Source organism: Cinclus cinclus, chromosome 9 (assembly GCF_963662255.1).
Source record: "Cinclus cinclus chromosome 9, bCinCin1.1, whole genome shotgun sequence".
NCBI lineage: Eukaryota > Metazoa > Chordata > Aves > Passeriformes > Cinclidae > Cinclus > Cinclus cinclus.
The window spans coordinates 11745536-11772735 of record NC_085054.1 but is presented as its reverse complement, the minus strand read 5'-3'; the positions used below and the strand labels follow the sequence as shown (position 1 = coordinate 11772735).

The window sequence follows — 27200 nt, the reverse complement described above, 5'->3', positions numbered from 1 at the left end:
ATCCAGTAGCAAGGAAACTTTACTACACTGTCTGGGCAATTGGTTTATCTCAGTGGAACTTAGAGCATCCAGACATAAACTGGCTGAACTGGTAACCTGAAAGTAACCATTCAGTATTGCCCTAGAATTAATTAGTTCCACTTTAATATGAAAAAGGGTTTCAGTGGGAAACGTGCCAGAATAAGAAACATCAAAACAGATCACTGGTAATCACCAGAGAGTAGGAGATTAATCTATCTGATAAATCTGTTGAGCTGTAATAGTTCCTCAAGGGCAGTGTGATGAGCTGGTGAATGAACCTAGTGTCATTTTTCTGGCCCCTGCTCCAGAAGGACAGAGATCTGTACAAGAAAGCTTGCTGTCAACTGCAGTGCTCCCATTTTCACTGGACTGAAGAAAGCAGCTGGATACATTTCCAGACCCACTAGATTCTACCTTTGCTGAAAATTCTGCAATGCTTTCGCCAGACCCATAGTGTCATTGGCAACACAGAACAATAGAAAGGCTTGGGTTGAAGGTGGACTTCAAGATGATCTAGTTCCAATCCCCCTGGAATGGTCATTCCACTAGACCAGGTTGATCAAAGCCCTATCCAACCTGGACTTGAACACTTCCAGGGATGGGGCAACCACAGCCTCTCTGGTCAACCTGTTCTAGTGTCTTACCACCTTCACAGTAAAGAATTTTTTCCTAATATCTAAGCTAAACCTGCTCTCTTTAAAGCCATTTCCTCTTGTCCTGTCACTACATGCCACTGTAAAAAGTCCCTCTACAGCTTTCTTGTAGGCCCCTTTAGGTACTGGAAGGTCCTCTAAGGTCTCCCTGGAGCCCTCTCTTCTGCAGGATGGACTCCAACTCTCAGCCTGTCCTCAGGAGAGGTGCTCCAGATACTTTACACAACCCTCCTCTGGACTTGCACCAACCTTACAAGGAGGCCCCAGACCTGAAAACACTTCTCTAGGTGGGGTGTCACGAGCCCCAGAGTAGAGGGGGAGAATCACCTCCATCAGCCTGCTGGTGCCTAAGCAGGGTCTGAAGCACTAGAGAGGAACAGTTTGCAATGATACAATGGTAGAGCTATCATGGAACCTAATTCTAATCAAAGAATAGAATATATTCTGTTAATAAGGTCCATCAGAAGAAGTCTCTCTGACAAGGAAGCAGCACAGAATTCTGACAGAGGAGAAAAACTATCTAATAAATATGATCATAACTGACCATACAGCTACTATCAGCCACATTAAAGCAGGTGTGCTACATTACTACATTTTAACATTTTTGCCTTCTGCTGGATGTCTGAATACTGTGAACCACTAAGTCTGGGAAGGAAATGAGATTTCATTGTATTTCAGAGAAATTTCCCTGACCAGTCTTTTAAAGAGGATAAACACATTTATCTCTTGCTTTTGGTCCCTAAGAGAAAACTTATTAAAGCTATCTAAAACTGAGATGTTGGAGAAAGTATGATGGCAGAGACAGCATTATCTGTCAACCTCCAATAAGGATTTTGGTGCCTAAACAAAAATGTTTATGGTATCAGCAAAACCCTACAAGCATTTGGACTGACACTATGGGTAAAAACTAAGACAAATTTAGTTACTGTCAAGGATAATCAGCTTTCAAGAATTTTACAGACAAAATGCAAGACAAAGGAAACAAAGATTAAATGATTATTGAATGAAGTAGAGAAACTGGAACAAAAACTTAACATATCAAAATATGTTAAATTTAATATAATATATTCCAAGCAAAGACAAAAGGTCCCAGTGACTTGAGAGCTCAAAAAAGCTGCTGATGCTGAATCATCCAGAAGTATAATTTCATCTGCTCAGATTCCTGATGTAGGAAACGCTTACACAATTTCTGTCTTTTAAAAAGAGTATTTCCTACTAAGTCAAACAGAAACCTATCCTTTCTTAATCAGTTGGTCTCCACTTGGCAGCTGCATATATGTAGAATATTTCTAAAAAGAAAACAGGCCACCAAAGGAAGCATTTTTTGAGCGTATTTTCTTTTACTCATTCACTTCCTAGTTTTTGTCTGTGCATTACACACTTCTCCCCTGTTCTGCTGGCCACCTTGGCTCTGGAATCAAACTGGCAGTCAATCATTTTGCAGTCTCTGACCCAGAATATTGATTCAATATCCTGATAGATGCCATTCAGTTATAATCAGTAACCAAGCCCTAAAACTGTATTGTTACTCACATTCATTTATTCATTCATTCCAGTAATATGACTAAACAACCTTTAACTTCTTCCATCAACTCTTTACATAGTAACCACATCATACCAGGAAAACAAACAAACAAACAAACAAACAAAACAAAAACAAACCATGAAAGTCCAAACAAGCCTCTTGGAGCATGACAAGATCATGCTTTACAACACATTCCCCTCTGCAAAATAATTCTAGGCACCCCTTTAATATCCTCCTTTGAAAGACAAATGTAGTCTTTACTTCTAATTTTCAGATGGGTACATATACCACTCTAAACCTTTCACAACAGACTCCTACTCTTTCTCTATATGGACACCAGAGTCCCATGAAATATCACATTGGATCTAATGCTGAATTCCAGTTTCACCTGATATCACCTTTCATTAAAGCTCAGGCTTTCTGCCATAACTGAGGAGACAGAAATGACTAAAAGTTACTTTAAAAAATAATTTCTCCCAAAAAGTCTAGGAAGAATATATAACTCTACTCTCTCTCTGCTCCCCCACCTCCACTCAGGAATTATTCCAAAATGTGCTTCTCCATTTATTTACCCTTGAACTAGTAATAAAACTATTATTTTCTTAACTTTACAAGCCTACAAGACAAAGAATTTTGTAGATAAACAATAGTTGAAATCTGATGGAGCCAATCCTTAAGCTTAGAAATGAGAAAAATACAGGTAAGCAGTTCCATCTTCTCTTGCACAGCTATACCATGTCTTGTCAACCCAATACAGACAGCAAGAAGTAAAATCAGTACTTTCAACACGGAGGAGGAAAGGAATCATTGTCAGAGAGAGAAAATTTTATAAAATACTTCAAACAGAAATTACTTTAGTTACAGAAGACCAATTAAGGATAGTAAAAGAAGCAATCTAATAGCATGTTGATGAATCTCAAAGATTTTTCTGGGAGAGCATCATAAGAGAAGGCACTGAAAATTGTTCTGCTTTATACTGTTCAATCATTCCACATTTGTATGATAAAAGTATGTACTCAATGGTCAAAGTCCCAAGCCCAAGAGTCTATTCTGGACAATCTGTAGTCCCAAATCAAGAATCATTCCAATGAGCCAACAAGTTTGAAAGGCTTGCCTCCTTATGGAGGCAAAGCCCAGGACATTGAACAGGCCAGGAATTGCTACCTGAAACAGTTACCATCCCAACTGCAAAGGACTATATGAAAAAAAGATCTTCCTTTGGTATAATGAGCAAAAATAATATTACAAAGTTGTGTCTTGAAATAAAAAACAGACATTTAACACAAAATGGCTTCTGACTATTTTTATCTTCAAGTGAGGAAGATCTAGGATATGTTCTCCCTCCTCCCTACAGGGGAATTCTATTAAAAACATCAAATTCAAATCATGAGATTTTCATACATATAATGGGAACAGTATCTTCAAAGTTGAGAGAAATAACTCCAAAGGAGTTAAAAAATAAGTTCCCTTACCCCAAGATGATACCCCTTTATTCTCTTCCTCAATTCAGTCCTTCTTAAGATGAAGCTTGGAAGAAGAATCCATAGTTAGATGGATACAACAAGTAATGCCTGGACTTTAAAATGTATCTTTCAGCAAGAGAAATTAAGAGAAGAGTAAAAAGGGTTTGAGATTGAGCTGAAAGTTAGTTTTATACCAAATGGTCAAGAAGTCAAACCTAAATACCCTTTTCTCTCTTGCTTTTATGAAAACAATCTGAGAAATGTTCTAGAACACAGACTTGAATAGGAATTTTGAACCCATGATACGCCTAAACAATTTCTTATCTTACTGAAGAACAGCAGCTTAAAATTTTTGCATTTGCTTTGCCTAAGAATCTGTAAAGTGGTCATATTCAAATATGATGGGATGCCCATTTAAACAACAAGTTCTCTGAGATCCTTAGAGCAGGATCAAAGTCTAGAATTCAAGTTTTTAGCTACTATTTACAAAAGTTATTTGGAACAGATATGAGGAACTGAAGTTTATAAAGGAGATATTTAAGACTTGGACACTGTACTATGCCAAGTCCCATATGTGAGTTGCCTCATTCTTTCCTCTAGACATCTGATTAGTCCCATTCCACTGCAGCAGCAGCAAGTTGTAAGATAAGTGCACAAGCTGTTCTCAGTGCTACTCAAACAAAATAAGAATATTATCTTTGATGTGCAGTAACTACTTAGGTGAATGGCTAGATATCACTAAAATCTTTTTACACAAATATCAGAAATCTCATTCAGACCAAGTGACAGAGATAAGGAAATCAGCAGAGGCAGAAACCAAGGTGGGGGGTGGGAATAGTGAAAAAGAGAAATACAGGAGTAATGGAAGAACTTAAATCCATCCCACTCCTATTATTTTGATGTCAATGGCAGCAATGAATTATCAGAGCCTGGAGAGGGACCTCAGGTTCAGCAGGAGAACAGCATAAAGGAATTCCAGCCACTCCAGCCAGTAAGTAAGATTCCCTGAGGAATCCAGTTTAAATACCCCTATACAAATACACGTAGAATAGGGAATAAGCAAGAGGAGGTAGAGACATGCACAAGGCTGCAGGGCTAGGATCTTATTGTCAGCACGGTGGCATGGTAGGATAGCTCCTAGGACTGAAGTGTTGGAATGGAAGGATACAGGCTCTTTAGGAAGGACAGCCAAGGAAGAAGATGAGGGGATGTTGCTCCCTGTATCACTGACCAGCTGGAGCATGCGGAGGTCTGCTGGGGAATGAATGAGAAGCTGACTGACAGCTTAAGAGTCAGGATTAAATAGAAAACAAGAACAGATAACTTTATACAGGGGATCTGCTACAGGCTGTCCAACGAGGAACACCAAGCAGATGAGGCTCTCTGCAGACAGACAGAAGCCTCATGCTCCTAAGCCCTGGTCCTCAGGGGGAACTTCAACCTCATACCTATTGGAGACACAACACAAAAGGGCATAAGCAGCTCAGGAAGTTCCTGGAATGCACTGATGATAACTTCCTTCCCCAAGAGATAAAAAAGCCAACAAGGAGAGGTGCTACACTGGACCTGGTTTTCAACAAGCTGGGGCTGGTGGGAATGCGACGCTCATAAGAAACCTTGCAGCACCTATGAAATGGTGGAGTTCAAGATCCTTAGGGAAGCAAGGACAGCACACAGCAAACTTGAGGAGAGCAGACTTTGGCCTCTTCAGGAATCTTCATTGAGAGTACCATGGGATAAAGCTCTAGAGGGAAAAGGGGCTGAAAGAAGCTCATTAATATTCAAAGACCACCTCCTCCAAAATCAGGAGAAACACATCCCAACAGAGATGATGTCAGGCAAACTATGTCAGGAGAACTGAATGGATGAAAGATGCCCCTGGACAAAGTGAAAAAGTGAGACTACAAAGGATAGAGGCAAGGACAGGGGGCCTAGGAGAAATACAGAGAAATTGTTCAATCAACCAGGGATCAGGTTGGGAAAGCTAAATCCCTGATAAAATTAAGTGTGATCAGGGATGTGAAAGGCAACAAATAAACATTCCATAGGGAGGTGATAAAAGAAAGACAAGGGAAAATGTGGGCCCTCTCTGGAAGGAAAGGGGAAATCTCGCTAGAACATGGAGCAGGCTAAGGTACTCAATCACAGTTTTGCCTCAGTTTTCCCCAGCAAATGTTCCATCCCCACTGCCCGAGATGCAGAAGGCAAAGGCAGGGACTGGGAGAATGAAGAGCCACCCACTGTAGGAGAAGATCAGGTTCAAGAACATCTAAAGAATCTGAAGGTAGCTGCCCAAGCCCAAGGGACCTGATGAGAAAGATCTGCAGGTCCTGAGGAAAATGGCAGATTAAGTAGCGAAGCCACTATTCATCATATTTTGGTGAACGAACCACTGCATTTTGGTGAAATCCCTACTGTCTGGAAAAGGGGAAAATAATCCCCATTTTTACAAGGGAAAAAGTAAGACTCAGAATGCTACTGGCCAGTCAGTTCACCTCTGTTCCTGGCAAGATCTTGGAGCAGATGCTCATGGACACAAGGCTGAGGCACATGGAAAATAAAGGGGTGACTGGACACAGCCAAAATGGTTTCACTAAAGGTAAATCATGGACAAATTTGGTGGTCCTCTACAACAGGGCTAGAGCACTGATGGATAAGGGAAGAACAACTGCCTTCATCTATCCAGACTTGTGCAAAGCACATGACACTGTTCCGCATGCCATCCTTGTCTCTAAACTGAAAGAGGCGTGAATTTGACAATGGAACACTTAGCGGAGACGGACTTAGCTGGACAGTTGCCCTCAAAGAGTTGCGGTCAGCAGCTCAGTCTCCAGGTGGAGACCAGTGACAGATGGTATTTCTCAGGGGCTACTGTTGGGACCATCGGGGTTTCACATCTTTTTCAGCAATGTGTACAGTGAGAAATGCCTCGAGTTTGGGAAGTCCTTGAAACACAAGCTGGAAGCAGTAGCATCACAATACAGCAGCTTCACCAGATGATTATTACTCACCATTGTCAGACACCGGCTAATTTCCTGAATGGACACTGCCTAATGTAATGTGGTCACTCTTCTACTATGCTTTAAGACCTCATTTAAGACCTTCACTTTTCCAATATCACCTCTCCTCCTCTGAGGATCAAATCCCCTCCAACTCAGTTGCTGGGATTGCCTGCTCAGATCAGCAACACAAAATATACCTTTACCTTACATTAAGAAGCCCAACTGATACACAGTAGCTGAAACATAGCACAGCTCTCATTTTGCTGCAGAAACAGTGGCAAACTAGCAGAAGGGCACAGCACAGCAAACCCTCAGCAGGTTTGTTGATGACACAAGCTGTGGGCTGTGGCTGACATGCAGGAGAGAAGGGATGCCATGCAGAGGGACTTGACAGGTTCGAGAGGTGGGACTGTGTGAACCTCATGAAATTCAGCAACCTGTGGCTGCAAGGTCCTGCATGTGGACTGGGACAATCCCAAGCACAAATGCAAACTGGGTAGAGAATGGATTGAGAACAGCCCTAAGGAGAAAGACTTAAGAGTGCTGGTTGATGAGAATCACAGACTCACAGAACCATTTAGGTTAGAAAAGACCTCCAAGATTATTGAACTCAACCTCAACACGATCTGGCAATGTACTCTGGCAGCCCAGAAAGCAAACCACATCCTGGGCTGCATCCAGAGCCATGTGGCCAGCAGGCTGAGGGAGGTGATTCTGGCCCTTTCCTCCACTATTGAGAGATTCTATTTGGAGAACTGAGTACAGTTTGGGGGCCCACAATATAGGAAATATGTGAAACTCTTGGTAAATGCCCAAAATGTTTTCCAATTTAAGTTGTGGTTTATAGCAAATCTGTAACGTTTGAGAGTGTGACAGAAAGCATTACAGAAATGCAAATCTCAGTACAGGTTAATGCAGTGTCTATAAGCAGCAGACATAATAAATAATTGAAGTAATATAGACTGCTGAATCACAGTGGAAGGAAAAAGCCCTACTGCACATAGTGGACAGAACAACAGATACTGCTGAAGACAAGAACATTACACACTATTATTGAGACTTACAATGCCTTCAGCTGAAGACCCAAACCTAGTTAGCTAGAAAAGAATAGCAATAAAGCTCAGATGTATCTGAGAATCCAGGATATATTACTATAATCCAGCAAATAATATATAAAAAAATGTTATTCAAAAGCATTAGCTTCCCTGAAGACTTATAGCATACCAGCATGCTGTCCTTATTTATGTTTTACAGGGATTTGCAACAGCTCTGCACTGGAAGCTCATGCCATAGATATTTTAGCCAAAGGTCTCAATATTATGATTATAGCTCTTTCACAGCAGTCCAAAATATTACTGCTTATTTGCCAAGGCCCTGGTGACAATCCTCAACTCTGGGAATCCTTTCAAACAGTTTTGCACTTTTGGGAGTAATTATGGGGAAGGGGAATGGGGGGGAAGATGTTTTATTTTACCTTCACTATGGTTGCAAAAACAACACTTTTTGGTTGTTGAAATACTGAAATTTCTGAAAACATACCAAAAAACCCAAGAGATGCTGTCTCTGTGCACAAAAACCAGTTCTATTTGCAGGAAATAATGGGAGATTAATTACATATTTTTAATAGACTATTTTCTAATAATATAATTGTTAAAATGAGGGGATGGGGGAACCCACTCTAAATTCAATGGAATAACAATCTTTCCCTTGGACCCTGAGTTTATGCCTTCAAGTTACAAAAACAAAAACCCTGGAGAACTGGCAAAAAAATTATCACATTATTGTTGGCACCAAAACAAAGGAACTTTTAATCTATTTCAACTGAAATCATATGATCCAGTAGCCTGGGGGAAGGGCTATTAATAGCAGTCAGAGCAAAGAGAAGGAGACAGCAGCTTTCCTCAGCCAGAGCAAGGCAGCAGGCTCTGTGTAGCTCTTCTCCCTCCACCCAAGTGCATGAGGCCAGTGGGATGGGAAGCCCAGCAGCAGTGGGCTTGCAGAGGCACAGCTGGGCACCTGGGCTTGGCAGCTTCTGCCAGCCACTCCCAATTACAGCTACAGCCTCACACCGCAGCCCTCCCAGTGCCAGCTGACCCCACTTCTGATCACTGCACATTTGAAGAGCTTCTTAGGCTATTTCTGCAACACACTGTGTGATATTGTATTCACAACTGGAAAAGGCAACAGAGACAACACTGCAAAAATTAAATTGGCTACGAGTCCCTATCTCCTACTTGGTATCGATAATGTATTCCTTTAATGAGGGACAGGAGAGAAGAGAAAAAAAAAAACACAAAACAACCAAGGAAGATGGAGAAATGGCTATCATCAACAGAAATGCATACATCAGCCAACAAGCTGAATAATCACAAAATGGGGGAAAACCCTGATCCAAGCATTAATAATTCAATTAGTATTCATTGAAATAACATTGATTTTAATTAATCTATTTCACATCACTGTTCATATCCTATATGCTTTCTATTACAGCTTAAAAATCATTAGTGTATGAGGCTGCTAAGTACTCATACCTTTAAAAATAACAAAAGGGAGACATTAACTTGCTGAATGAATATTTTAAAGCCTCAAATAGTCAATAAAGAAAAATGAAATGTAATTGCTTGCCACTGTGCATTACTAATATATAATATGCTAGTACGTTGCCAGCTGTACTATATACATAATTTGATTCATTGGAACTTCAGTATATTAAAATACTGGTAAAAACTGCATTACCCACCAAAGAACACTCTTACCAGCTTGTATTTGCACAATACAATAGCTGGCACTGTTCAGTGGCTGACTGAAGCAAAACACTTCATTTGTTCTACTGCTACGCTCTGAGCTCATCCAAAATACACAGGAACAAAAAAAAGTACATGTTTCTGCCTGAAGTAGGCCCAGCAGATCAATAGAGAATATCTATGTCCATCACAGAGCTTTGCTGGAGATGATGTGGAACAAGGTGCATTTCTACAGGAAACTCCAAGAATCACTGAAATTCTTAAAGCTCTGTGCACTATGGCAAGCCAGAGCCAGCGAGCACGAACTTCCCTTCCCTACTTTAGGGCACAGTTTCTTTTTTTTTATGTTAGGCAATGCTGACATTCTGGCCTTGGCCCTTTGGCAGCGAGTCCCCACCAAGTTGCATAAAAAGATGAAGAGAGATTCATAGGCAAATGTAATTTAATACAGAGCAGCAAGACCAGTCGGACTATTTGGTGTATTGAAATGATTTTATAAAAATATAAATATGCTCTCCTTAGCATTCCCCTGCCATTATGATTTATGTCATAATGATTCAGTGAATTCATAATTATTGTTGCATATTTTTTTTAGTTTATTTATTTTTTCCATATATTGAGGAAAATTCTGACTTTGGATGCAGTCTGATGTTTTTTCTGTCTGGCTGGGTAACTACAGAGATATGACAGTTCAAGTGCTTGGTTTCTAAACAAGGTTTTTTGCTACCTATAGGTCTCTAATTAAGCTCAGTCAATTTTTATTAGTTTCCACAGGTTCAGATTTCATTGCAAGGCAATTGAAATACTTTAAATCTTTTCACTGTCAGTCATCTGTCTTTGCCTAAGAGAGTCTTTCACATCACAGCTTTTACCTCATTCTTGAACAATGCTCATACTTGTTCTCTTAATTGATACTTGTTTACACTAACAATTTCTGCTATGTGTGAAATACTTTCATGTGTAAAATAAACTGTAAGTAGGATTTCTCCATCTCCACCCCAAACTCATTATCTAAATGCTACAGGTTATTCCACATTTCTATATACACATAACACAGAAACACCGATTTTCTTATTTAGCAACAGTTGTGGTCACCTCAGGTGTGCCAACAGTTCAGCAAGGGGCACAGGCTGCCACTGCACATTATCACAGGATAATAGGACAGAAGAATTTACATTCCAGATATCTTGCAAAAAATACCATAATTGGCTTATCAAGAGTACTCAACCAAGTGCAACATAAAGCTCAGGCGCAAGCTTATTTTATATGTGCATACCTATCAAAAATATATGTGTATAGATAGCTATCTACATCTTTTTTTCCCACATCATGTGCAATATTGAAATACATTATGTTTTCCATTGGCATTACACACCTTGCACCAGCCTGCAGCATGTAGATATAGTAAACACTATCACCAAAGTGCAGAAATCTTCACACACCACCCCTGTAAACAACCTCGGTACACTACAGTTTCCAGAGAAGTATGTATTTGTTAAAGCTCTTTTACTGAAAAAAAAAAAAAGAAAAACACTAATAGCACCATGGGAGTTTCAAGAAAGGCAGGCAAATTATGATCACATTTACCATCTAATTTGCTCTCTGAGGCTTGTTCAAACAGTGCAAACATTGTGCTCCTCTTCTTCATTTGTTCTGACAAGCAGGATGACAACTAATCACCATCAAGAGCTTTCCCACTCTCCAGGCCCCCGTTTTCTGTTTATTCAATTTGATGCCTTCCAACCAAGGAAACTGTTAGCCCTCCCTGCCACCCCAACTGAGAAGGCCAGCTCTCCAAGGCCAGATTTCAGCTAGAACTCTTTGTAAAGCGTGAATCCAGTGCTAAGCAGGAATAAAATAGGCTCTGTCTGCTCTGCAGTGTGTGATACCACCAGCACTGGGTTCTGTATAGGTTGACAAAAACACCTAAGGGAGGCAAATAAGGTTTTAGACTGCCACAGAATAAGGAGACAGAGGAGAGACATCCTCTACCCTCTTCCTTAATTTTCCCCAAATGTGATTTACCAAATCATTGCCATGATGCCTTAAAATATAACGCAAAAATAATAAACCAAATTAAAAGAAAAATAGCTTGGAGAATACTGGAAAGTTACTTCAGGAATGTCTGTCCTTTGATAGATCTTGTCTTGGCAACTGTTGCACTGATTTGCCTGGATAACACTCAGCCACACAATCAAATCACCTTGACTTTATGAGTTAAGCGAGTGTCATTCTCCACGTGTCCCCTCTTCACCTAGAGCTTAAGCAAGACAAGACAAACTGAAAAGAAAAAGGACTAAGCCATTGTACCTCGCATGCCCATTGGGCTATAACAGTATTCAGTAGTAGATGCATAAAACTCATCAATTTTAAGAGATCTTGAGCTTTGCATTGACCAAACCCATAGCAAAAATTCATTCTTTTGCTTTAGAAGTACTTGAAAAATGCATCCAGGAATTAATTGATAAAAAGTACATCCTCTTACCATGAATCCTATTCCTTTACCTTCAGGTAACAGTCCATAACCCCACCAATATCACTAACCAGCACCACTGCATTAGAATCAGCTATCCAAAAAAGTGACATTAGGAAGCTGCCTGGTTCAAACATTATTCTACTTTTTGAAAGGTTTTTAAGTGTTTTCCTGGATCTTGCAATCTTTCTGCTTACACACATAATTAAACCGCCTGCACTAGAATGCATTTTGAATCAGGTGATTGTTCATTAAATATTGTAAAAACTTGTCCTAATACAAAGTGCAAACATGGGTGTAGTATTTCCTTCAAAAAACTCAATCTTTTTATAAATGCCTGCTCAGGCAAAGATCTAGAAATATAGTATGACAAATGCAAATATCTTTACAGCCTCATATATGGCAAAGGGATAAAACAGGCCATGTATAACCCACCAATTCTTAGAAAAACTATTTGTAGCAGAAAGGAATTATGCAAACCAAAGACAGCAAAGGTTTCTGTAAAAGGCAGAATAAAATTCTTTATTAAGAGGTTGGTATATTCTTATATATGGGAGGGACAAAGATAGGGAAAAAGGCCATTCCCCTTGTTCCTGCTGCTCCCAAAAGTATTTGCAATATTTTTCTTGGAAAATATTAAGGGGACAGGAACATTAAGACTCCAGTCTCTGCTGCACATTATGTGAGAGCCTTCAGTATTTTCTCTATTACGATGATAAATATTTTCATGGCAGTGAGAGGTTCCCCCACATCACCCTGCCATCCATGCATTACACCACCATATGGACCAAAGAGGAGTATTTCCTGATTTAATGATAGATGTGGTAGCCTAATGGATTTTAGATTAGACCAGTCCACTCTCATGTCAATGAACAGTCTTCAATAACTGAGTCTGCAGATGTTCAGTGCTGAGCTACTTTCTCCAGATACTTAGTTTGTAATTTCTGTAGGCTATGATACTTAAATAGTCTATATCAAATTCAGAGGTGCCTTTTCCTTTAACCATTACTGCTATTTTCTAGTGGGCTCATTTGTGATTTTAATTTGTAAAGATCAATTAAGCCACCATCCCCAAAGTTGCATGACACTGCAGAGCTGCAAAAGATGAGTTACATATTTCTTTCATCTCATCAGCTTCACAGCATTAACTTTGAGGATCATAAACTTTGAGCTTCTACATCAGACACATACACCTGCAGAAAGAAATCGAAGCCCAAAGTAACTTTCTTTAACAATTAGTATCCTGTGCAACTTCAGCGATGTCAACAGAATCAAGAGGGAGGTAAATCAGTATGTGTTTTTGGCAGCTTTCCCTTTTCTGCCAATCAGAACAATTAGACTCTAAATTTCACATTGAGCTAAAAGAAATTAGCAGTGTTGTCTTGGTCAAATATTAAAGCAAATAGCAAATGCAGCATTAATCATAATACCTCGCAGTATTTCAAGGTATTAATATCACATTCCCATTGGCTCATTTTCCCATGCTTACTACAGTCAGTGTATTGGGTTGAGTGATCTGCTTTGTCTGTGCCAAAGGAGAGAGCTGGGTTTCAGCTGCTAAAGCAGCAGGCTGCCAAAGCAGTTGGACTCGCCTTCCCTTCAGAAGCCTTCAAGTGCTTTTGGGAGGCACTTGGGTACAGAGGAGTAGAGCAGGTGGGAAGAAATAGTGGGAAGAAGACAACTGGTTTCTGACATTCTCCTCCAAGTGGTGGGGAGAAGAGAGCCGGGTGCAGAGGTGGGTAAAAGGTAGACTTGGCTCATAGGGAGTACTTCTTACAAAGTATTAGAGCCACGACAAGGCTCTTTGTAAGGAAACAAAGACTTGATGGGGAGACAGACTGTGCTTTAATAATGGTACTCTAATTCCTAACTACAACCACTATGGTATAAACAAGCACAGATTGTGAAATTTTTCATGTTATTTAATGCTAGCTGAAGGTGACATGATAGGTGAAATTCAATTAAAAATGTAAGCAATATATTTTGATGTGCAATAATTTCCCCCAAAGTAGTTTGAGAGAGATGCTGGGTCAATACTGTAGATGTGTAGACAATACTGTCAAACATCTGGTCTGTCCACTCCTAGCTCTGCTAACCTCTTTGAGGCCAGCTCAGACTAAATTCAGGTGTTGCCAGCAAATGTCTTTCTGTGCAGTGTGGGATTCATGAGAAGTGGAAAGCCAGAGACAGAGTGGCAGCACACGGGAAAGGAAGCAGCTCTGAGCAGCCACAGACTGAGAGCCATTGTTTAAGAGGAGTTTAACTCAGAGTCCACTGAAGTCAATGGGAATTTTGCTACCAACATAGACAAGACTTTGATTGTCTCTAAAATTCTGTCAAATAAGCAAAGCCAGTTGACTACAAAGAGTTTCATCATTATGCTTCAGATGCAACAATCATAGGTGAAGCTTGAAATAAGTTTAGATTACAATTTCAGGTGGAAGTCTTGTCAGCTTTTTTCCCATTTAAGGGCAGGTTTCCTTATATAAAGTATTCTCTTCCATTTGAACATGGCATGAAAACCCATATTTCCAACACACTACAATAACTTTTTCACAGCTCAATAGGTTACAGGAATTAAACAGCCCACATCCTTGCAGTGACTTACACACACCACAAATAAGGACATGTAAAAATAGACTGAAGCAGAAAGGAGTCAAGAAGCATGAAACCAGGAAATACAAATATTTTACCTTGTCTTACTCTCAGTAGATTGTTTTTCAGAGAAACCACAAGGTACACCAATACAAAACAAAGTATAAATACTACTTGTTCTTATCTTTTTTCTGTACACAACATGCTGGAGGTAACTAAGCAAAAATTAACAAGTGAACTTAAGTAAAATGACATCTTGTATTTTTGGTCTTCCAAAATGCCACATGAACTTCTTATACAGTGGACCAGTCACAAGCAGGCACATCACATAAAATAGGAAGGATTAACTTTCTGTTCAGTTACTTGCACAGCCTATCTCAAAAACAAAAATAACACCCCAAGCCTATCTGAAGATATATTTCTGAAGAAAACTGTATTTCTGTCTTTAAAGGAAGCACTACAGTAAGTCCCCTACCAAACTACATAGGTTGTCAGTAAAACCAGTCCAATAGCAGCATGTCAAATCTAAGGACCCTGGCTGCAGAGCCACCAGACCTGCCCAAATGAACACTACTGCATGCACATGTTGGTCCAGGGCATTGTGCACCACACTCGTCCATCCGAAGGACAGTCTCACCATTCTTCCATTTTTAAGTTTAAAAGTTAGCTAAATCTATATTGCACAAAAAACTCCTTTGTAGTACATTTTTTCCCCCTAAATTCAATAAGAAAAGTATTGTATCAAGTGGCAGTAGCTAGGTAGTCTTTATTGGGCTCATAAAAGATTATGATTTTGCCCTATTCTCTATATAACCGAATTTCTTAAAATATCATTTTAAAAATGGCATTTCTTCTTCTCATGATAGTGTTTCTTTAATATATTAACTTTTCCACTTCCCATACTTTGATGGTTCGGCAATTTTCTAGTTCATTTTAAATCATTTTTTGACAAAACAATACCAACAGTTCAGGAAGTGTCCCACTGCATTTTGCAATTTACGTTTCTTTTTGAAATACCCTCTTACTGAATAGCTTTAGCAACTAATAAAATTCTTCAATTTCAAAGCCCAAAGAATCCCATTAAGCACTAAATTCCTGAGGAAGGACTAGTGATCCTAACTGTTGATGGTAGATTTTGGTTCTAACACTAGTAAAGCTTTTTTAAAACCAATAATACATTGCAATTAACAGGTTTCATGCACAATGGACTGTATGGATTTTTGTACATTTGAAGCTTTGACATACAGATGTGTACACATACTTGTAGATATGTGCATACAGGTGTGTAAATATATTACTGTGGATCTATATATATAAGTATATAGTGATACATACACACAGGCACATAACCACACACATATCAGGCACCGCTGTTAATTTTCTCTGTCTGGCTAAACAATAATGATGAAAAACCATAGTGGAAAGTTACCACTATGAAATTAAGTATATTCTTATGTGATTGATAAGATGCAATAACTAAGCCGAGTAGAACCCTGGTGAAGGCACATAAACCTTGTTAATATGAATTTTTCCTGTTAACAGTGAAGCGAACCACTAACAGGATCACTCGGTTTGTGATTTATATTAACTTTGTATCAGTAACAGTACAATAATTAACTTCCATAAATTATGAACTCCTGTTGCATGCTCACTTTGGAAAAAAATACACACCCTTACAAAGAACACTTGTCTAAACTAGAGACATGAGCAGAGCTCCAGATCCAACCTTTTCAAAAATTCACCCCATTTAACTCCTAATATCTATCCATTCATTGGAGACAACCTTTCCCACTTGAGATAGGAGCAATTTCAGTCTGCTTCAGTACAAAGCAGAATACCTTAGGTTAATATTTTCTTTAATTTGTCTGTGGTACTTTTCTTCAACTTTAATTTGAGAAAAAAAATCTAATGGCTGAGGACTGCATCTTTCAAAAGACGTAACTGGACTTTTGCAAGAAACAAGTATGGCATTTTAAAATCAAGTTTTGTATATCTGTCAAATAATATGCTTTGATTCTACCATGGACAAAGAATACTTAAACTCTCTCTAGCCTTAATATTTAATAGTAAATACATATTTTTTTACGGTCCATATGATATAATTTTCTATAAACATGGAGTAATTTTTTTTTTATTAAATACTTGTATTAAAGAGCCAAGTCAGCTTCAGAATTCCTAGAATTCTTAGAAAAAGAATTCCTAGAACAAGCCACCTAAAGAATGGCACCAAGAAAAGAGCATGATAGATATCAGATTTGAGAGAGGAAGGTATGTGTAAATTTGCTTCAGCCTCTTCCACTGGTAGTATTTTGGTGAGTGAAAATAACAGCTACAGAGTATTAGTTATTTCACTACTATGTATAAGATATTTCAGTTGTATGAACTACAGAAATATATGAATATGTGTTTTCATAAACAATACATATGACAGAGTCTTAAGTTTAAATTATTTCATGGACAGAAATTTTTGTCCCTTTACTCTAATCCCCATTATCCCAAAGACAACTCTATTAATAATTTCAGTTTGGTTACTGTTCTGGTAAATCGCAGCATTAGAGAAAGGGTAAGCCTGTAAAGGGCCAGAGTAAGGTACCACAATATTTATGTTACGTATGGTAATTTATGTTACTTATGGCAACATAAATACTGTCATCATTTCTATTTCTTCTAGACAGGATAAAAAACCTGGCCACTGAAAAGCAAAGATGTTTCCAATTTCTCTCATCATCTGAAGCAATCAATGTAAAAGTGAAAAAATTTGAGGACTAAAATATATCTTGTGAAGAGTCTGCCTTAGTGGCACTCATTTTAGAACTGTCTGCCTTTGTACTTGGATTTATAAATGCTAATTATCAAGGTCATCACACATTTGTGTGATATTTTGGGTTTTCTCTCTGCTTTTCTATTAACCTGAGAAATAGAAGTGTTCTTTCTAAAATTACTATTCTAAAATTCTAGAATATCTTAGAACTATACTAGAGCTGCCTAGACACTCTTTTCAACAATTTCCCCTTTCTTAATTTTCAGAGGTTACACGAATCAACTGCTGAAGCTACTGCAATGAGAGATTAGGATCCTGTTCCCCACAACTAATATGTTCCTCCATTGCAACATTTACTTTCCAAAGTATTAGTATCTTCTTTGGAAAACACACACATTTGTTTTTCTATTCATTAAAGTATTAGCAAAAAAAGATAAGAGTAATTCTCCTGCAAAAAAATATCCCTGAAGTAACTTTTATATAACTATTAAATCTAGTACCAACCTAAAACAGGGCCTTCTTCATGACCACATTTAAGCAGGTAATTCTGGCTTGAGGTCTCTAGAATAGTGACAGGTGGATCATCTAACTAAAGCAACTACCCTTGGGTAAAGCTAAGCCAGCAAAATTACTTTTGCTGCTGCTGCAGTGGGCTAGCATTAAGGAAAGAGAAACTAATGAAAACTTTCCCACACATGCCAGGACTGTCACTGACACAATGATAACTGGCTTACAAGAGGTGATAAGACTACAGACAAATGGTAATATCATGGCATTCACCTTTGTGCTGTCCGCCCTTGTGTCTTTTATATGTCCCTCCAAACAGGTTATCTGCAGAAGTGATGAGGAGGTCTCATTTTGGAGAAAGATACAGAATAAAGTAGAGATCTCATGTGCATGTCAGGTGGTTATGTCTTGCTCCATACACTGTCATAGAGTGAGTGGAAGATAAGTAAAACACCCCTCCAAAAATAAACAGAGCAAATACAGTGCCCAACCAACTCTGTCTTCCCAAAATAACATAGAAGCAAGTGAAATTCTACATCTGCAGGACAACAGTGCCAGTAAAACAGAAAGGTAGTCACGTGCTTTAGATATCAACTGTCTCTAAGCACAGGATACACATATCAGCTTTTAATAAATTCAGTTGAAGGTGGGTATGAAATTATTCCAGCATTTGAAGAATGCTGTTCTCTACATGTGTGATAGAGCAAAACACATAACAGCTGCTCAAACTAAAACCAGGGAGAAGTGGATTTAGAATTTTCTTGGACTGGAAAAGACAAGCAGGGCAGTTTAGTGGACATTACTGAAGGCAAAAATAGTCTGATGGAAAGGATGATCACCTACAGAAGCCAATAGACTTTTAACATTAGAAAGAATTCAAAATATTACTAGAAATGTTACAAGCAGCACAGATCAGTAAAGAAATTATAAGTTGAAAGTTAACAAAAACACATCTTGGAATTGTACCTGCTTTGACAAGTATCATGTGGAAATACACAGGTTAAAATGCAGGGGAAAAAAGCATGATTTTGCAGACAATCAGCAAAAACCCACGGAGCATGTATGGTAGAAACAAAGAAATAAATTATACTAGTATCACTGGCAAGGAAAAATTATCCAAAGAAGTAGTAAACACCTTCAACAAAAGAATATTTTTGGCACTATCTTCCACAGACAACTTTGAGGATATAAAAGATACAAATATTTTTATTTGGTGTTAATATTTTGAACAGGGGTGGAGTGAAAAGCAAGAGAATATGGCTAGAAAATTCTGAGCAAGAGCCTATACTTTCAAAGGCTAAAGCTAAGCAAACGTGTTACAGTCTAGAGAGCAGAAACAACAAATCCAGGCAAGAAGTTAACTGGAGAAGCTGATTTCATGGTGAGGCTGTCACTGACCAGCTCTACCAGACACACAATGGGTATTTGAAGCCATGGAATGAGCTCTGGAATGAGGAACACACATAAAGAATTGGCGATTCACAGCTTCACAGCCTAGCAAAATGTTCCAAACAAAAATCTTTGACAACACAATCAGTTTTGTATCTCTACCAGTATTTGCATCAGAAACTCTTTTTCTATGGGGGTATGAGTGATAGTATTTCTGCCCTAATGACCCTACAATGGTATTATCTAAATACAGAAGTAATAAAGTTAAAAATTACCTACTGAATAAGTCTTCACAACTTTTTAGTATTGAAAGGAACCCAGAATTGACTAAAATGGGTCTTAAGCTGTCTCTGTCTCTTGCTAAAAATGCTCAGCTAACTTTCCTTCCTTCCCAGGTAGATATTTTCTATTTTGTTCCCTTTCCAGCAGTGGAAGCTCTGCAAGCTAAGGTCAAAGCTCAAAAAGCTTCAGCAGTTGTAGACGCCCTAGAATACTGGACAAAATTTAATTGCTAAAGCTTTTGCTCAGAATGAAACAAACTTAGAGGAGTGCCTACTCCCCACATCACCAAGGAGTCAATGTTCAGTGCAGCATTAGGTATTTCAGGATATATATTTATTATATGTGAAAACTATTCAGGGGCTGAAAACATATCTCAGATAAGGGCTGGAAATACCCTGAACTGGCCTAAAATGAAAGGCCAGAATTGGAATCTTCAAAGTTATCCCATATGCCAAAAATTACAAGGAATAAGTCAACACAGGCAACATAAAATATTGACACTGCAGCTCTAAGTAGGATAGATCTGTTTATATTGCTTGAAAAAAAATTACACTTCTTTTAGATTAATATTCTCATTCTGCTGAGGCAGCATCTCCTAACAAAATGACATCTAAGTTTGTGATGGTGTATATGCAGTACTTTTACCACATAGAGCATTACTGACAGCAATACCCAAAAAAGGACAACTTATTAAGGGAAAGTATAAGTCCTAAGAATCGAGCAATTTAAAAGTTTTATTCTCAAGACTAATGGATTTAATAACAACAATAATGCAGACACTGAAAAGGGCACGTAGTTAGATTCCAATCCATGTTATAACACAGCAGTATCACTACTTTCTTTTATCAATCACCAGGTAACTGGTGGCAATTTTTAAAGCACTACCAGAAAACACATATAGAATGAAATTAATAGATAATAATAATTAAGAACATTATACATATTATAATTTATTTAATGGGAGGTTAATATTATATTTTTTTAATGGGGGGGGGGGGTTCCTTCCCATTGCCACTGTATATAACGCTCTCTGTGTGTTCATAGTAGGAAACATTAGTTGCAAGCCTTAAAGAATGCAAGTGAAAATCCTAGAAATGCTGGGCACTGTAACGTGAGGAATAGGGCACCTTATTTCAGTTTCAGAAAGCAAAAGGATAAGAGGCATCAAATTCACCACTTTGATTAATGAGACCTAGGGTAAATAACAATGCAATATTTAGACAACTGAACATCAAAACACAATGCAGTAAAAGAAAATGGGCTTTCTGGCTTTGCTTAATGCTGGATTCAACTTCTCAATTCTAAGTAACAGCACAAAACATCTCAAACTCTAACTGGATTAAGTAATAGAATTCATTATTAGGTTGGTTGTTTATTACTTGAAATTGTGTTGAATGCAAACTTGTTTATTTAGCAGAACTGTTACTGAACCTTGGACAGAAATGGCATTGTGGACCAAATGTCCAAGTTTCTAAACCAAAGAACCAGCACTATAAAAGCTCTTCTATTTGAAGAACGAACTGACAGATAAGGTGCAATTTTTGAAAGCAACTGAACAGTGATAAACTCATTTTCCAGACTGCTGTGCACTCCTCATCCATTCTCCTTATGTGGCATTGGACTCTGTCTTCTCCCAGAGGAACAACATTCCTAAAATTATAATTTACACTCATTCAGAATTGAAATGCAGGGTTTATTACTCAAGAGCCTGGCAGCTGAACAGCAATATGCAGACCTACCCTGTGAACACTATGTACTGTAGGCAGAATTGTTAGAATGAAGGAAGACTAAAGATAAAGCCAAGACTCCTGGTGAGATCTATCAGATGCTTATTAGCACAAGAGATTTCAAAAGTTACATGACAGAAGGGCTAAAACAGCTGAAAATAATCTCATATAGTGTACAGTCAAGGAGGATACACAGATACACCAGTGCTATGTGTGAATATAAGCTAAACATTTAAAAAAGCAGTTCAGCAGAACAACTGATGTAAAAAGAAGACAAAAGTACTGACCTACTTCACAGCTCTTCGTGTTCCGACTACCTCATACAAGCTTTAAGGCTAACAGTTCATCTTCATCCTCATTCATTCAAAATCATCATCCAACTTTCCCTTTCTCTTCAGCTGCCAAGAAACCTGCAAGGCGATTATTAATGTAATGCAATGTGGAAAAGCAGTTGAATGAAACAGTGTCACTGCATTCCAAGGGTGGTGGAAATTGCTTCCAAGAATCTCTATCAAGTCACCTTTGATATTTATAGTAGGTTTGCAGCTCCATCCCCCCAGTTAGCAAACTTCTGTGCATATCCACAGAAGAGGAAAGAAAGCAAAAAAAGCCTCTTTGCCTCAGGATAAATGAAAAACTATTTCAGTTATGGTTGTTCTATGGTTCTATGACAGTGTCTGGTGTGATAGGAGCTTGCTGAAGACCTAGTTCCCAGCAAGATACACAGGGAGAGTGACCTCTGAGCGTAACTATAGTTTTGTTAGGATGTTAATTAAAATCCATATTGATCCACAGAGGAAAGTATACCATAGGAAATTGGGATATACTGTGTCTGGTGCTGGAAGTCATTCATAGGAGTACTCAGGCTCCACACAAAACAAAGTGGTATCACTGACACAATAAAGGGCGCAAAACTGAAATAAATTTCATGGCCATGACAGTACAATAGTCACTTGAAAGACAAGGTGGGAAACTATGATTCTATTCTAACCCAACGGCATAAAGCAGAGAGTAGATAAAAAATGGGACACGTACTACTTGTTTATAAAGACTTTAAGGGAGAAGTGACTTAAGCAAAATCCTTTAATGGGATATTCAATAAAAGCAATATGACATCAACTTTGTCTAAAATTTCCTGCACAAAATTGTTAGGATCAGCTGTATTTTTCCCATTTTTTTTCTTTTTATATAATTTATCACCAAAAATATTGACATATTTCAATTATACAATATGAACTATTTTAATCTCTGCTGGAGATTAAAAAATAAGTACCTTTTTAAAAACAAAACACAATCCCTCTCTATATTTAAATGAGAAGATAGCAAATTTCTGTCACAGGGATTCAGACTTTCAAGTGAATGTAAAGATATTTCTCAGTTTAACTACCTAATTTTCAAGTACCTACAAGTGAACTATACATATAATGCACAGAATTTATACAATTTGCCCTTCTTTGAATAGCTGGAAAAAGACAGAAGGTTTCAGAGTAATTTTGTTAGAGGACGCTCTTATATAACCATGACTATATACAGCAAAGAATCAAAACATATGGCAGAAACTGCAAGGTCCAAATTGTTAATCCAACAAATGGATGACCAGAAAATGCAGCATGTATTTACAGTGTTGATTAGGGTAAGAGAATTGAGAACATCCTGAAACACATGGAGCCCCACAATGCAATATACCCAACAATATTTATTGCTGCCTCTCTAGAAGCAATTTCCATTTTGATGTGTTCTCTCACACATGATGCTCTGAAACAGTTAAGTAACATGAAAAATACAGGTTCAAGACTGTATCTGTCACAGATGAAAATATAGCATTTATGCAGCATTACATAATAAAGCCACTGGTTTACAGACCCAAGGTCTTCTCAGGACTGCCACAAATCTACATATTGTCATACATGAGAGATTTTTACATTTGCTCATGTGAATTAAAAAGAATCCACGTTAATAACCAAACCAAAAAAACCATATTGAGTCTAAAGGGCTGAGGAAATTTAACAGTGACATTTGGTTGAGGCAAAGGTCACCTATTAGTTCACAAAAAATCTGCCTGGAAAGCCACCTATCCTAGCCAATGTTTTATAGAGAAACCAAGGACCATGTTAAAGCCATCTGATTCCTGGGGCGGGGGGGCAATACTGAGGGTTAGATCTGCATTTGTTCTGATCTTAAAAGACAGCAGAATTGTGAGGAGGGGAAAAATGGTGGCAGTTCTTTTCACACTTATTTTAGAAACTAGGAAAGAATTAACTCCATCCAACTGTTTACCTAACCAGTATATCTAGCTACATTTCTACTATGCTAATGTAAGTGAAATCAGTAACACTGATTTTTGCCAAATGGAATATAAATTTTGTGGAGATAATCAATGCTAAGCATGGAGTTCCATAAATCTATGGAACCCAACACATACAGGGAAGAAATCATATGGCATGCTATCTGCAGCAGCAGATGACTGGACTGATGATCCTAAAGGTCTCTTCCATTCTTGTTTTCCCAAACTACTACATATAAATTAGATACCAACTTTCACTAGTAGCTTAATCAAATGTTGGACATGTGTATTTAGAGTTGAAACATGAATGCATCCTCTCAGTACATGTTCATCTATAAGATGATTATTTCTGCTCAAGTCCAACACACCACCATAGCTATCCCTCTCTCTAATGCCTTAATCTAATGGCACAATTTGTCCAGTTAAGGATTAGACATTATATTCAGAATTTTACAAGAGTTCTCCTACCCCTAAGTATCAAAGAATGAAAAAATACATCACCCTCACATGTCTTAGCAGGTAGGCATTAAGTATTTTCTACTACACAGAAAAATTAGCATGCAGAGAAACCGCTACAAAAAGCGGTAGCTAACCCAACATTTTGATACATCTAAATAAACTGTAAATGTATAATATAAAAAAGTATAAATGTACACATAGATATTCACATCTGCATATATTGCCACATGATTCTGGGATAGCACATTAGACAAATACACACACACACACAAAAAAAAAAAAGGGGGGGGGCAAATACTCCATAGTAGTATGTACTTTCTTCTAACACTTTATCAGCTCCCGATTTAACCTACCTGACATTCCTATAGAGCTGAAAGTATAGACTAATTTTTCAGGCACTGAAAGTGAAATAAACACAAAAAATTACAAAACGGCACCAAAGCCCAGGTCTTCCAGTTTTTAATAGTGAACTCTAACCCACTAAAAAACTACAGGTCTTATTTTGGGATATTATCTTCAGTTTTGGACCACTTTTTCATGGAAATCTCTCAATCCCTCCATCCCATGACGAAAACAATATATTCAATCTAAGGAAACCACCTTGCTTTTTAATAGCCTGGCCTGACAAAGAATAGTTTTTGTAAAAGATGAAATGGAAAATGGAAATGGAAAACCATTCAACATTTGAGAAAGGTGACTAAATTCACTAGCCTAGTGTCAATTTTTACTTCGCAGCTTTGTTTTTTGAGGATTTTTTTTTAAAGGCCATTCATGAAATATTGGAGATGCCTGTCTTATATTAATGCTGTGTCCTCTGACATCCACTCAGTGAAAGATAAAAAGATGGCATTAAGTTTTAGCAGTGAAGTGAAATGTTGCATGGTGCAAGGTGACCCAGTCTCATTTAACAGATTACCAAAATATAATCAAATAAAACTATGATCTTTACACTGGCAAAAACAGTGCAGCAAGAGGACAAATGTGATTTTAAAAACTTAAAAGACCAATTGAAATGAATCATGTATATTTTTACAATGTAAGTGAGTCCTCTGCAACCATCCAGTCCTTGTAAGAGCATCCATATTGAGGGCAAATTTTAGTACATGCAGGTTCAGCTTTCCCTACATTTTTTTCCTGCCACTATAACTAACTCAAAGCAAATATCCCAAACTCAATTAAGATGTTTGATTACACTAAAAATAGTCCTTGCTCTTCATCTTATTCTCAGTGTCTGCTGACAGATAACTCATTGTTCACAGGGAATGTATTGTCTAACTGCATTAATCCACAGCTGGGGGAAAAAATGGGAAAAGAAAACTCATACCAGTCTGATGATGTGTGTACAATTCAATTATATCATAACAAACTGATGTGGGTTAAGATTACCAATAGAAAACTTTAGGAAGCACAGATTTTGTGAAACAGAGCTAGACTTAATTGATAGACTTCTTCTCACACAGCTTGTTTTTGATTGCTACCATGATTTCCATACACCCTTCTCTAATGTGTTTTCTGATTGCTACTGATAAACTTGAGATATTTTCATTATGGACTTCGGCTGTAATCCACTATGGCAATTCCTCCTTTTCTAGACCCTCACATTTAGTCCTTCAAATCCATTCACTGAGAGCTGCCTCACCTGCCACTCAGATTGCAATGCCTCCCAGACCTCCATCAGCTCACCTCATCTATCCACTGTCACACAAACTTGGGCTCGATTTGTTGAAATGGAGGAAACTTCTCCTAGGGTCGAATGATGTAATTTGGGGATGAAATTAAGTGAAGCTTGCAGGTTTGGACAGAGTATTAGGTGAAATTCTGTCAAATCCTGAAAAATAAACCAAAACAAAACTATGAATTTATGCCTGTATTTTGCAGGGAACAACTCCTGGCAAAACAATTTTGAAGAGCTTTAAATTAATCACAGGAAACCTTAAAAAGTATAAATGTGAATATTTATATAAAAATTTTATAATTTTTATGGGTTTTTTAAATTTTTAGATTAATTTTTAGAATTAATTTTAAATATCCTTTTGCAAAGAAGATATGGCAAAAGATAAGAGTTATTGAGAGGAGATGTGACTGAAGCTGCAGAGTTAAAACACCCATGAATATCCACAACTTCAAAAATGTACTATTAGTACACTGGGAGATCTCTGCCCAGATTCATGCCACTAAACACGGGGCTGAAGAGCCTGAAAAAAATATTCAAACATGTGAAAGTTAAAAAATCCTTCTGTATAACAAAACAGAAATAAAAATCTCTTACCAATTATTCTACTGTGTTTTCAAAATAGGAACAGTGTCTCTTATGCCCTAATTTTATCATTTCCTTTGCCCCATGTTAAAACGCCAGTGTAATTATCCTTTATAAAGGTTGACTGAGGTCCCTGTGCAAAACTGCTCAGGGTGATAATTTAGCTGGCTTTTTTATTTGTGGAATTTAGGCAAGAATGTTTCAAGCTCTTTGTCAAAATAACTGCTTGATCTGCTGTAGTATTTTTTTAATTCTTAAAGAAATAGTATTTTCTAATAAAGTGAGGGAGAGTAAGGTTAAATACTCCAATTACCAACTTGCAAGAAGAGTGAAACATAAAAAGTGCAAAGTGATTCCTAATTTTGATGTACTTGGAGTCAATTCTTAATATTTAATGATACCTGGACATGTAAGTCACAGTAGCATATTAGGGAGTATTTTTTTGATGCTTCCACAACACATTCAAGTGCTATTGAAAGTTTTTTGTTTGTCATTAGTAATTAATAAATTTATTGTTTCACATTCTAATGACTGTCAAAGTGCCAGACTTCAGTTGACAAAAAACCTTTCATTTCAAGAAGGGAGATTTCAAGTAACTTGACCAAAAGGAAGATTTGTAGTGATGAAAACTTTACTGGTTTTCCTAATGAAATGACCTGGCCTAACAAGGAAAAAAATCTAAAAAACTCATATACCAAGCCCAAAACAAAACACCAAAACCCCCCCTCCAACCAACCAACCTCCTCAAGTACTCTACACCAGAGATGCTGAAAGGGAATTATTAACATGGCTACAGTCCATCTAGGGGGTAAATCTCACTTTCAAAAAATTGAACCTTCTTTATCTACTTATTTTAGCCTTACTAAAACATGGTTTTCCTCAATGAGGCTTTTATTCTACAAGCAACACAAAGATTACTCCTAAAAAGCCATCCCACAAATGAAGAAAAGCAACTGAAATGATAGGAGAGCAACTTAAACTCGTGATGGTTTCTTCCAGTCAAACATTTGCTCTAGCCCTCTCTCCAAAAGAGACTGACTTAGCCAAGGTACAACTCT

The 27200-nt window shown here is 37.8% G+C and overlaps 1 protein-coding gene across 1 annotated transcript in view; it reads right to left on the bottom strand.

Annotated features, from left to right (window-relative positions):
- The window catches only part of FIGN (fidgetin, microtubule severing factor), a 97551-nt gene that overhangs the window by 37124 nt on the left and 33227 nt on the right, over positions 1-27200 (bottom strand). The window contains exon 2 of the mRNA XM_062498486.1: positions 3672-3726. The gene's annotated coding sequence lies outside the window, so the exon portion shown is untranslated. The remainder of the gene's footprint in view (positions 1-3671; positions 3727-27200) is intronic.